General features: G+C 47.6%; 1 long non-coding RNA gene across 1 annotated transcript in view; it reads right to left on the bottom strand.

Moving 5' to 3' along the window:
* Window positions 1-9270, bottom strand: part of LOC142847825 (uncharacterized) — a 55535-nt gene extending 46265 nt beyond the window's left edge. Inside the window, exon 1 of the long non-coding RNA XR_012910307.1 lies at window positions 9116-9270. This is a non-coding gene — a long non-coding RNA (uncharacterized LOC142847825). The remainder of the gene's footprint in view (window positions 1-9115) is intronic.
* Between the last annotated feature and the right edge of the window lie 325 nt (window positions 9271-9595).

Genomic DNA, 9595 nt, shown 5'->3' on the forward strand with positions numbered 1-9595 from the left:
AGGGCTCTACAAAGTCCCTGAAGATGAGGTACAAGCAGAAGAGCCCTCAGTGGGAAAGTCAGGCCGCAACAGTGGATGGACAGCTAGTTGAGGAAAGTGAACTCAGATGCAACTCCACTCAGAAGCAGTGTTTACTGAAGGACGCCTGCTCTCCTAACATTCCTTCCTTCCTGACATCTCCCTATGTTGCGCAGGCTGGTCGTAATTGAGTTCCTCCTGTCTCAGCCTCCCAAGTACTGGATTACAACTGTTTCTCACTGTGCCCGGGTCATATTTAAAATTATATCCCAAATAAATAAATGAACATTTTATCTATTGAACTGGCAGACCTACTTTTAGGGGGTTCATCTTACAGATAACATACTACAGCAGTATGCTAAAAATTTAAAATTTTATATATACACATTTTTATATATTCATAACAGCAACATAACACGTACACAGGGTACAGAGTATTCTAAAAGTCCATCATTATAAGAAGGTAAAATAAACCCAAGTACTCCCAAACTATAGAATACCGCTGAGAGCCTTCAAAACAATGAGACAGAATTACATGACCGACGTGATTAAATAACAGCAACAAAGCAAAGCAGAAATTTGCAATATAGCACATTCACTTAGCTATTTGGATTTAAAAATAAAGTTTTAAGTCAGGCATTAAAATCCCAGCATTTGGAAGGCAGAGGTGAGCAGATCTCTGAGTTTGAGGCCAGCTAGCCTGGTCTACATAGTAGATTCTGACCAGCCAGCAATAAGCAATAAGATCTTCTCTTAATCAATCAATCAAAAGTAAATAAATAAAAAATTAGGTTCTGCCAGGCACACACCTTTAATCCCAGCACTCGGGATTAAATACACCTAGCCCATATGGCATATTTAGCAATAAAGGTTCACAATGCCTACTGATTATCCCTGACTAAAAGTCACATGGATTTTAGGGAAAAAAAATTAACTTATGTCTTAATTTATTGAGAAGGAAAGGCTGCTTCTAGATACTTCCAAGTACAAGGAAAATAGAATTTGTTCCACTGACCATGCGGGAACACTTGGCTCCAAGGCAGCACCCATAACTGTAAGCACCTAGCAGGTTTCCAGGCCACCAGCCTGTTTCAGCCTTCATTGTGTTTGGTCCTCGGCAAGAACCACAGGTTGTCTGAATGCGGGACTCCCTTTTGCTTTGCGTTTCCAGAAGGAGTCTCTGGGGGCGCAGCACAGCCCCTGGCTTGACAGTCTAAGAACAGCAGGCAAATCCACACCCGCTTCATACTAGGCCCTACTTGGAGCCTCACTCAGCCAAGCGGTTCAGCTCTGGTCAGCAGCCCAACAATGCAGTTAGGCAGTTAGCCAAAAGCCTATGGCTGGCTGCTCCTGCAAAAAACAGCCAGTCACAGGACAGCACCGGAACTCTGGGACTTCAAACAAGGCAACCCTCAAAGTGGAAACAGAGAGAAAATGAGGCCCAGCAAGAGAAAGGATCAAAAGAGGGGGCAGCAGTGAACAGAAGGGAAGGGAGGGGGAAGAAAGCTACTAACACAGAGAGGAGTTAGGGAAATGAACGGGGTTAGTGCATAGAAAGCAGGAGAGAGGAAGAACCCTGCCCCCTGCCAAGTTGAGAGGACACACTAGAAAGGGGCAGGGCCATCCCTCCCAAGGAGCCTGAGAAAGCTACTTCCCAGGTCAGGTCCCCCACCAGCACAGCCCCTGAAAGGCAGGTTCCACAGCCTCCCAGAGCATGAGAGTGGGCTTTGTGGAAAAGTTGACATCTTGATGGCTTAGTAAAAGGCTCCTACAGCTTAATGTGCTGGCAATTTAACTGAGCTCCTGATGAATATCCAAAAGGCCCTCTCTGCTCCACCATGAAAGCTCCTTTTCTAGCCCTCAGAGAGCCACAGCTCTGTCAACACGGCAGGTAACCCATGACAGACAATAGTAAATTTCAGTTCACACCTGCAGTGCCATGGATACCGACCACGTGAGGCTCCCAGAGATCACACCACCCCAACAGCACGGCCCAACCTCTTCTGGTCTAGGGTATGAGCGGCATGGGTAACAAAGACTAGAAGAAACAAATGCTACATGACAACGTTCCGTCACTGCTGACACCTACAAAGAGCACTCCACATGCAAAAAGATGAAGGACTCAAAGCAGCTGAGTCAAAGGAGTCAAAGAGCCTAGAAACTAACAGGACTGCCCTCGCCACCGGGGAAAACCTGAGTTTCGCGGGGCACACCTGCACAGAAAGGACAACACCGCACTACAGCATCAGCCAAAGCCAGGCCTGAGCTTCCGGCCTGAGTTAACACAGAGCACACCGTCACCACCTCTTAGGCCTCCTTACGGCAAACTGCATCAAAATGGCAGCGGTAAAAAAAAAAAAAAAAAAGACAGAGGTTTCTATACTATACTTGTCTTTTCTGGGAGACAGTCTTGCCTGGAGCTTGCAAACCTTTTTAGCTCAGCTTCCTGAATGGTAGGTCTGTAGGTGTGTGTTACCATACGCAGTTACCTATTCTCAGCAACTAGGTTCTTCATTTTGTGGCTTTCTTAGTATCAGACTGTCATACAAGTTTTAGGACAAGGTTTAGGGAGACTTCTCTGAAAGCCCGCCTACATAAACCAGCTCTTCCATCCACCTACTGCCACCTGGGAAACTCACCATGGGTGACTCATGTATGCACTATGATTTAGAGAACATATACAAACAACTCTATTTTAGCTTATAATATTCACCTTCTATTTGTGGCAGCAGGTACAGTACTTTTCAACTTAAAGGCAATGATAGTTTCCCTTGTAAATAAGATTTCAAGTTAAAAAAAAATCATTACATTTATTGTGTGTGTGTGTGTGTGTGCGCTCCAGCACACATGTACAATGTGGTACACATCTGGAAGTCAGAGGGTAACTTGTGGGCGTCAGTTTTTCTCCTTTTTTCCCCCACCAGGTGAGCTCTGGGATAAAAATTTGAAGTTTTAAGAAGATGAAATGAGAGCTAGTTACCGACAGCTGCACTAATTAAGCCAATTAAAGGGTATAAGAGTTGGAAGCAGGGCAGTGGTGGCACAAGCCTTTAATCTCAACACTCAAGAGGTAGAAGCAGGTGGATCTCTATGAGTTGGAGGCCAGCCTGGTCTACAAAGAGCAGTTAGGACAGCTAGGGTTACACAGAGAAACCCTGTATCAAACCCGCTGCCCCCATAAAGAGAGTGTAAGAGTTGGACTGGAGAGGTGGCTAAGAGCACTGGCTGCTCTTCCAAAGGGCCCAGGCTCGACTCCCAGCACCCACAAGGCAGCTCCTGTTCCAGGGGATTCAATGCCTTCCTCTGAACTTCACGGCATCATGCATGCATGTGGCACAAAAGTATACATGCAGGCAAAACACCCATACATACATGAAATTTAAAAATGAGAAGTGTTTTAAAAAACAGCAAGGAAGGCATGGAGATAGGACAAAAATCACACATATGGAACATGAGAAAGACTTGAGGTTTCTCTTCTTCACCTGAAAACTTTAGCCCCACCGGGTTTTTTTGTTGTTGTTGTTTGTTTGTTTGTTTGTTTTTCTTTTGGTTTTTTGAGACAGGGTTTCTCTGTAGTTTTGGAACCTGTCCTGGAACTAGCTCTTGTAGACCAGGTTGGCCTCGAACTCACAGAGATCCGCCTGCCTCTGCCTCCCGAGTGCTGGAATTAAAGGTGTGTGCCACCACAGCCTGGCGCCCTACCAGTTTTATAGCCACCGTCAGACATTGAAGAGCACCAAGAATCCTAATTCAAGAGTCAGCAGAGGCAGAGGGCTGCAGCAACTGAGATCTACCACTAGCTTAACAGTGGCCTTTGCTGGAAAGGCTGAGTAAGTCCACAGGCTACTGGGGACGTCAGGAAAGCAGCAAGAATGAGGCTTAAAGGAGACTCGAGACAGGCACGTTCCTATGTCTGCTGCTCACACGCCTCTCCAACTGCTCCTACCTACAGTCCTGATGATGAAATAAACAGGGAAGAAGTCTAGGCCATTCCCAGGTCTCCCTCTCCCTGGATATTTCTGCAGCTCAACTGTTCACCATCCTGCCCTCCCTCTTGCCAGTGGGCATGTCTAGGTAGTTTTCAATGTGATATATTTTCTGGCAATGCTCTTGGGACTAGCTAACAATTCTTAAGCATAAGTCATCAGGGAACTAGCGATAGGCATCTCTGAATAAAGCAAGCATTTACTCCCTAATGAGGGCATCAGGTAAAGCAAACCTTCCTCCCACCACGACTGCCAACGCTCCCTTAAACCATCTAGTTAAGAGTACAGAAAGCTGTCAATCTGCCAGCTACCCGCTGCTCAGAGATCAGACTCAAACCATTTGTCTCCCTTGCTTTAGATGTGAGGACCCTACCAGTTACACACATTTGTCCCTCTATTTATGGTGGGGTTACATCCAGACAAACCCATCATAAACTGAAACTATCATAAATTTAAAAAATGTGGTTAATATAGTAAACACCATAGCTTAGCTCAGCCTACCTTCAATGTGCTTGCAACGCTTAACACTAGCCAACAGCTGTACAAAATCATCCAGAAAGCAAGTACATAATGAAGTACTGGGTGTCAGGTATGGTGACACATGCCTCTAATCCCAGCTCCTGGGAAGCAGAAGCAGCAGGATCAGGTGTTCAAACTTCGCCTCTGCCATACAGCAATTTGAGGCCAGTCCGTGCTAGAGGAGACCCTGCCTTAAAAAAGGTGGAGAGAGAGAAAAGAGAAGAGGAAAGGTGGCATTGAAAAGAGAGAGGGCATTGAAAATCTGTAGTTAATTTATTGAACACTATACTGGAAAAAAAACGAGAATGGTTATATGGGTAAGACTTTGTACCGCTGAAAAGTAGAACCCTGGTAGATCAGGGTAGCACGTTTCCACACTTCCCTAAAACTTCCTGTGGCTACAGTTCTCAAGGTGGCATGAACCTTTCGCGGGTGAGGCTGGAGAGCCGGCTCTTAGTGCCCTGGCTTCTATCCTGCTGCTTTTCATTGCTGACTCCCATTTTAGAGCCAAGCCAATTAGCTGACTTGGACAAATGTGGGGAGCTCTGAGGTCTGGGACACAGCACTTGGCTTAGCTTGAGGAAACAGGAAGCCTCTTCTGTCTAAATTCCCTCAGGTAAAAAAGATTTACTCAGGCAACAAAGTGAGAGGTCTGAGGGCTGATGTCATAGCTCCACAGAGTTCCTGGAACAATAGAAAACACCTGGATTTCTCTCTGGTCAGACTTGTGGCTGAACAAGATAGGGAAATTTCAAAGATAACTATTCTGATCTTTATCAATATAGTGAGCAGAATTCCCAATTTCTTCCTTGGAAGAGCTTTAAGGACTAACTCCTTACAGGCTGAGACAAATTCCAGTAACAATCTTACCATCAAAAGATTCTGGGTAAGAAGTTGCCCAGGCTCGCAGCTTGCTGCTACTGGCTTACTGCAAGTGCTTGAAAGAATCAACACCTGGTAATAGAGAAAGAGTATAAGATAATGAAAAGTGTGCTTATTTTTGGCACATGAAATACAAACAGGTGTTTAATCTCAGGCCTCCAGGTCTTGATCATTAGTAACTAAGTCCATAGAACTATAGGGCGGGGTGGGGTGGACAGGAAAAAGGCCTCTAAGTATAAATGGGATGCTAGCAAAAGTGTTTGCAACTTTTACCTCTTCATTTTTAAACATTTTATTTTTATTTTATGTGTATGGGTGCTTTGCCTGCATGTATGTCTGTGCATCATGTGCCTGCCTGGTGCCCAGAGTCCAGAAGAGGGCATGAGACAGTTGTGAGCTGCTATGTGGGTGTTGGGAATTGAATCCAGGTCCTAAGGAAGAGCAACAGCGCTCTTAGCCACTGAGCCATCTCTCCAGTCCCCTGCTTAATCTCAGGCTTCCAGGCCTTGATCATTGACTGATTCCAGGCATGGGGTAAGGGGGAGGGACGTGGGAAGGGCAGAAGGTGTAGGGTGGGGTAGACAGTAAAAAGGCCTCTAAGTGTAAATGGGATGTTAGCAAAAATTTGTAACTTTTACCTCTTTTTAAAAAAATTCCTACATCTCAAATACACCATTCATTCAGGAATATTTTTAAAAAAAAGTCTTGAGCCGGGCGGTGGTGGCGCACGCCTTTAATCCCAGCACTCGGGAGGCAGAGGCAGGCGGATCTCTGTGAGTTCGAGACCAGCCTGGTCTACAAGAGCTAGTTCCAGGACAGGCTCCAAAACCATAGAGAAACCCTGTCTCGAAAAACTGAAAAAAAAAATAAATAAATAAAAATAAAAAAAAGTCTTGCTTTGGAGCAATCTGAATTTCATATAGCTTCTCATTAATTCTTGTATCTCCGTGAAGAGGGCACCGACCACGACAAGTAGGGAGTGACAGAAGTGACAGAGATGAAAGCCTCAAAATATACCAGGCTAAGCCTCTCACCTCAGCCCAATTCTTTTGATTATTTGGCTCAAACTCAGTATGTAACCCTTGACGGCCTGGAGCTCGCAATGTCCCTTCTCTGCCTCTTAAATACTGGCATTGCAACAGCAGCCAACTCTTCCCACTTTGCGGGTGAGATGGACCCCGTGTGGGTCGTGGTGATGCTTGGCAAGACTCCAACAGTGAGTTACATCACGAGTCCTTGGCCCCGGTCCATGTAAGGAAAACCATGGGTCTCGAATGCTGGAAGGCCAGCCCTGGTGTTTATCACAGCTTGTCTTTAGGAAAACACACTAACATTTTTTTTCCCTGACAATGAACTCTTAAGTTCTCTACCAAGGAGAAAAACACGTGGGAGTGGCAAGGGTGAAAGAAAATGGAAAATTTCCAAAGAAATTCTCAGTCTATGTATCTGTCCTGACAACTCCCTGCGACCTTGTCTGGGAAAGGGGGATGGGAAAGCCTGTTTCTTTCCAGAGGAGGTGGAATTAGCTGGACATCTGAAATATGATCAGAAACTGGAAAAACTTTTAACAGAAAAAAAAAAACCTGATGTGCTAAGGCATCTAATTTCTAGTCATTCTTTTTTGTTTGTTGAGACAGTTTCTCTGTATGGCCCTGGCTATGCTGAACTCGCTTTGTAGACCAGGCTGCCCGGGAACTCAGAGAGATCTGCCTGCCTCTGCCTCCCAAGGTGTGCATCACCACTGCCCAGCAATTTCTAACCTTTCTTAAGAGATTCCTGCAGAGACTCTTGAGAACCCCTGCGGCCTAGCTGGGCAGTGTGGTGTTTGTCTTTAATCCCAGAACTTGGCAGGCAGAGGCAGGTGAATCTCTGTGAATTCTAGGCCAGTTTGACTTACAGAACGAGTTCCAGGACAGCCAAGGCTACACAGATTTGGAAAACCATTAAAAAGCAAACCCAAACAAAAACCCTCTGAGGCCGTTAGGCACGTTGCTGTTTTGTGGTTGTGTCTGTTTTAACATCACCTATCTTAGGGATTCTTTTATGGAGCCTGATTTCACAGCTGGCTCGAAGTTCATTTTCCTCATCTCAACCACTCTAGTTAGGCTCTCCAGAGTGCTGGACTAGTTTTTGCATTTACATGTAAATCAGCTGAGGCCACCTCCTAAGTTCTTACCAATTCCCTAAACTGCTTTTTACGATACAAGATCCCTGGAGGTCCAATTTTGTTTTCTGGAGTGAAACAAATACAATACAAATCGGTGGGAAAGTTTGATCTACAGAAAACAAAAGATTTGATGTTTTAGCAGCATCGATATATTTCAGAAACACAAAAATATATATACATCACCAAATCATAAACTCAAAATACATTTTTCTGGTTTCTTGGGAAATCAAGAAAAAATAGTCCAATTAACATTTAAACAAAGCTGGGTGTTTATGGTGTGTGCCTGTAAACCCAGTACTTGGGAGGTAGAAACAGGATAAGAAAGCAGAAGCCAACCTGGACTACATGAGACTATCTCCTCAAAATCAGAACCAAAGCCAGACACACAGGCACCATTCACATACAAAGTTAAGCAATCTCCCTCTGAGAAGACCAGAAACCGAGGGAAGTTGAGTAGGAAAAAGTTGTGAGCTGTTTCACAATTTACACCTTCCTCAACATTCCATAAGCTTGGTTTGGTGCTAATTCCCTTTAGTGACTTCCCACATTGAAACGCCTGCCAATCAGTTCGGTTTGGATTTCACCCTAGGGATAGGGGTATTTTTTTGCAAGACGTGCCGAGGTCTCTGAAGGGCGCTGTGCTGGGAACATTCCAGACTCTATGCAAAACGAAGAAAGCCTATCTCTCTCACGAGTCACTCTACCCAGTCAAATGGGATACAAGAAAATAAGACACGGTTGGGTACGACCCTTGTAGAATAAAATGTAAATGTGCCGAAGTGTTCCCGGCACTTAGGCTGCCTGAACCCTCACCAGAGTTCAGGTGTTGTCAACTATCCGGAATCACACCAACCACTTCAGTGCCTCCCCATCATAGTGATCTCCCTTCCCTAACCCAGTTTTCATGCCCCCCCCACAGCAAACGGTGCCTCAGCTCGCTCAAGCTTTTTTCCCCAACAGGTCCCAACTTAATGCTCCAAATTCTCCATCCCAGATAGCCCCAGTTCAAGACTCGGGTCTCCTTCCCCAGAGGTCCCCTCTCTCCCTGCCCTCAGTCAGGACCCTCTCCGGTTTCATCTCAACAGGTGTACACCCGGATCCCGATCCGGCGCCCACAGCAAGCGGCCGGGGTTCCCTGCGCCCACACCTTCCGCTCCGCGTCTCCCTAGTCCTTCGCAGCTCACTCCCCCGCGACCGGTCCCCCCACTCCCAAGCAAGCTCGACCCGAGCACGCGTCGCCCGCCGAGCCGCAGAAATCGCAGCCCAAGGCGAAGAAATCCAGCAGCTTCCCGCAGGCGTCCCCGGAGACAGGGTGGGGCGAGCCCGCTCCGCTCCCAGCCCGCGGACTCCCTCGGACCCCACAGACCACGGGAGACTCTCAGTTCGCCACAGACGTCGGGCGGTGGCACCGTGGAGTCCCCTACTCCTCAGGAGTCGCTCGCCCCAACCCGCCACGCCGCGGGTCCCGCCAGCTCTGCCCGCGCAGCCGCCCGCGCCTCCCCGCCTTGGGCTGGCCGCCTCGCTCCAAACCCACCACCCTCACCTCTCTGCTCCACGCCGCGGCCGGGTGCTGACCCGGTCTTGTTGAAGAAGACAGGACCCGACTAAGCCAACAGCACCGCACCTGCCGCGAGCCACTGAGCCGCAGCGGCGCGCCTGACGTCACCCGCGCCTCAAGCGCTGGAAGCCCCGAGTCACCTGATCTCCCTGGCAACGCGCGAAGGGGCGGGGCCAAGAGAGGGCGGTGTCATAGCGCGAGCCCCGCCCCCCCGCAACGCGGTGGGGTTCACAGCCTGGCGCTTGGCACCTTGGTCCCAGGCTGTCTAAAGAGTTCCTCTCCAACTCCTTGCGGGCAGCCTGCCTCACGCCGCTAAGGCTGAAGCCTGAGAGAAACGGCAAGGGCTCTGGGGTCTGCTCGGTGCAGAGTACGTCGTGTTGTGAGCTGCTGCCGCCTGGCCTCTTCTCCGCTGCTAGCTAGCTAGGTTCAGGAGCCTACTTTGAAGTTGTCGGGCTGAAGCGGATG

Source organism: Microtus pennsylvanicus, chromosome 4 (assembly GCF_037038515.1).
Source record: "Microtus pennsylvanicus isolate mMicPen1 chromosome 4, mMicPen1.hap1, whole genome shotgun sequence".
Lineage (NCBI taxonomy): Eukaryota > Metazoa > Chordata > Mammalia > Rodentia > Cricetidae > Microtus > Microtus pennsylvanicus.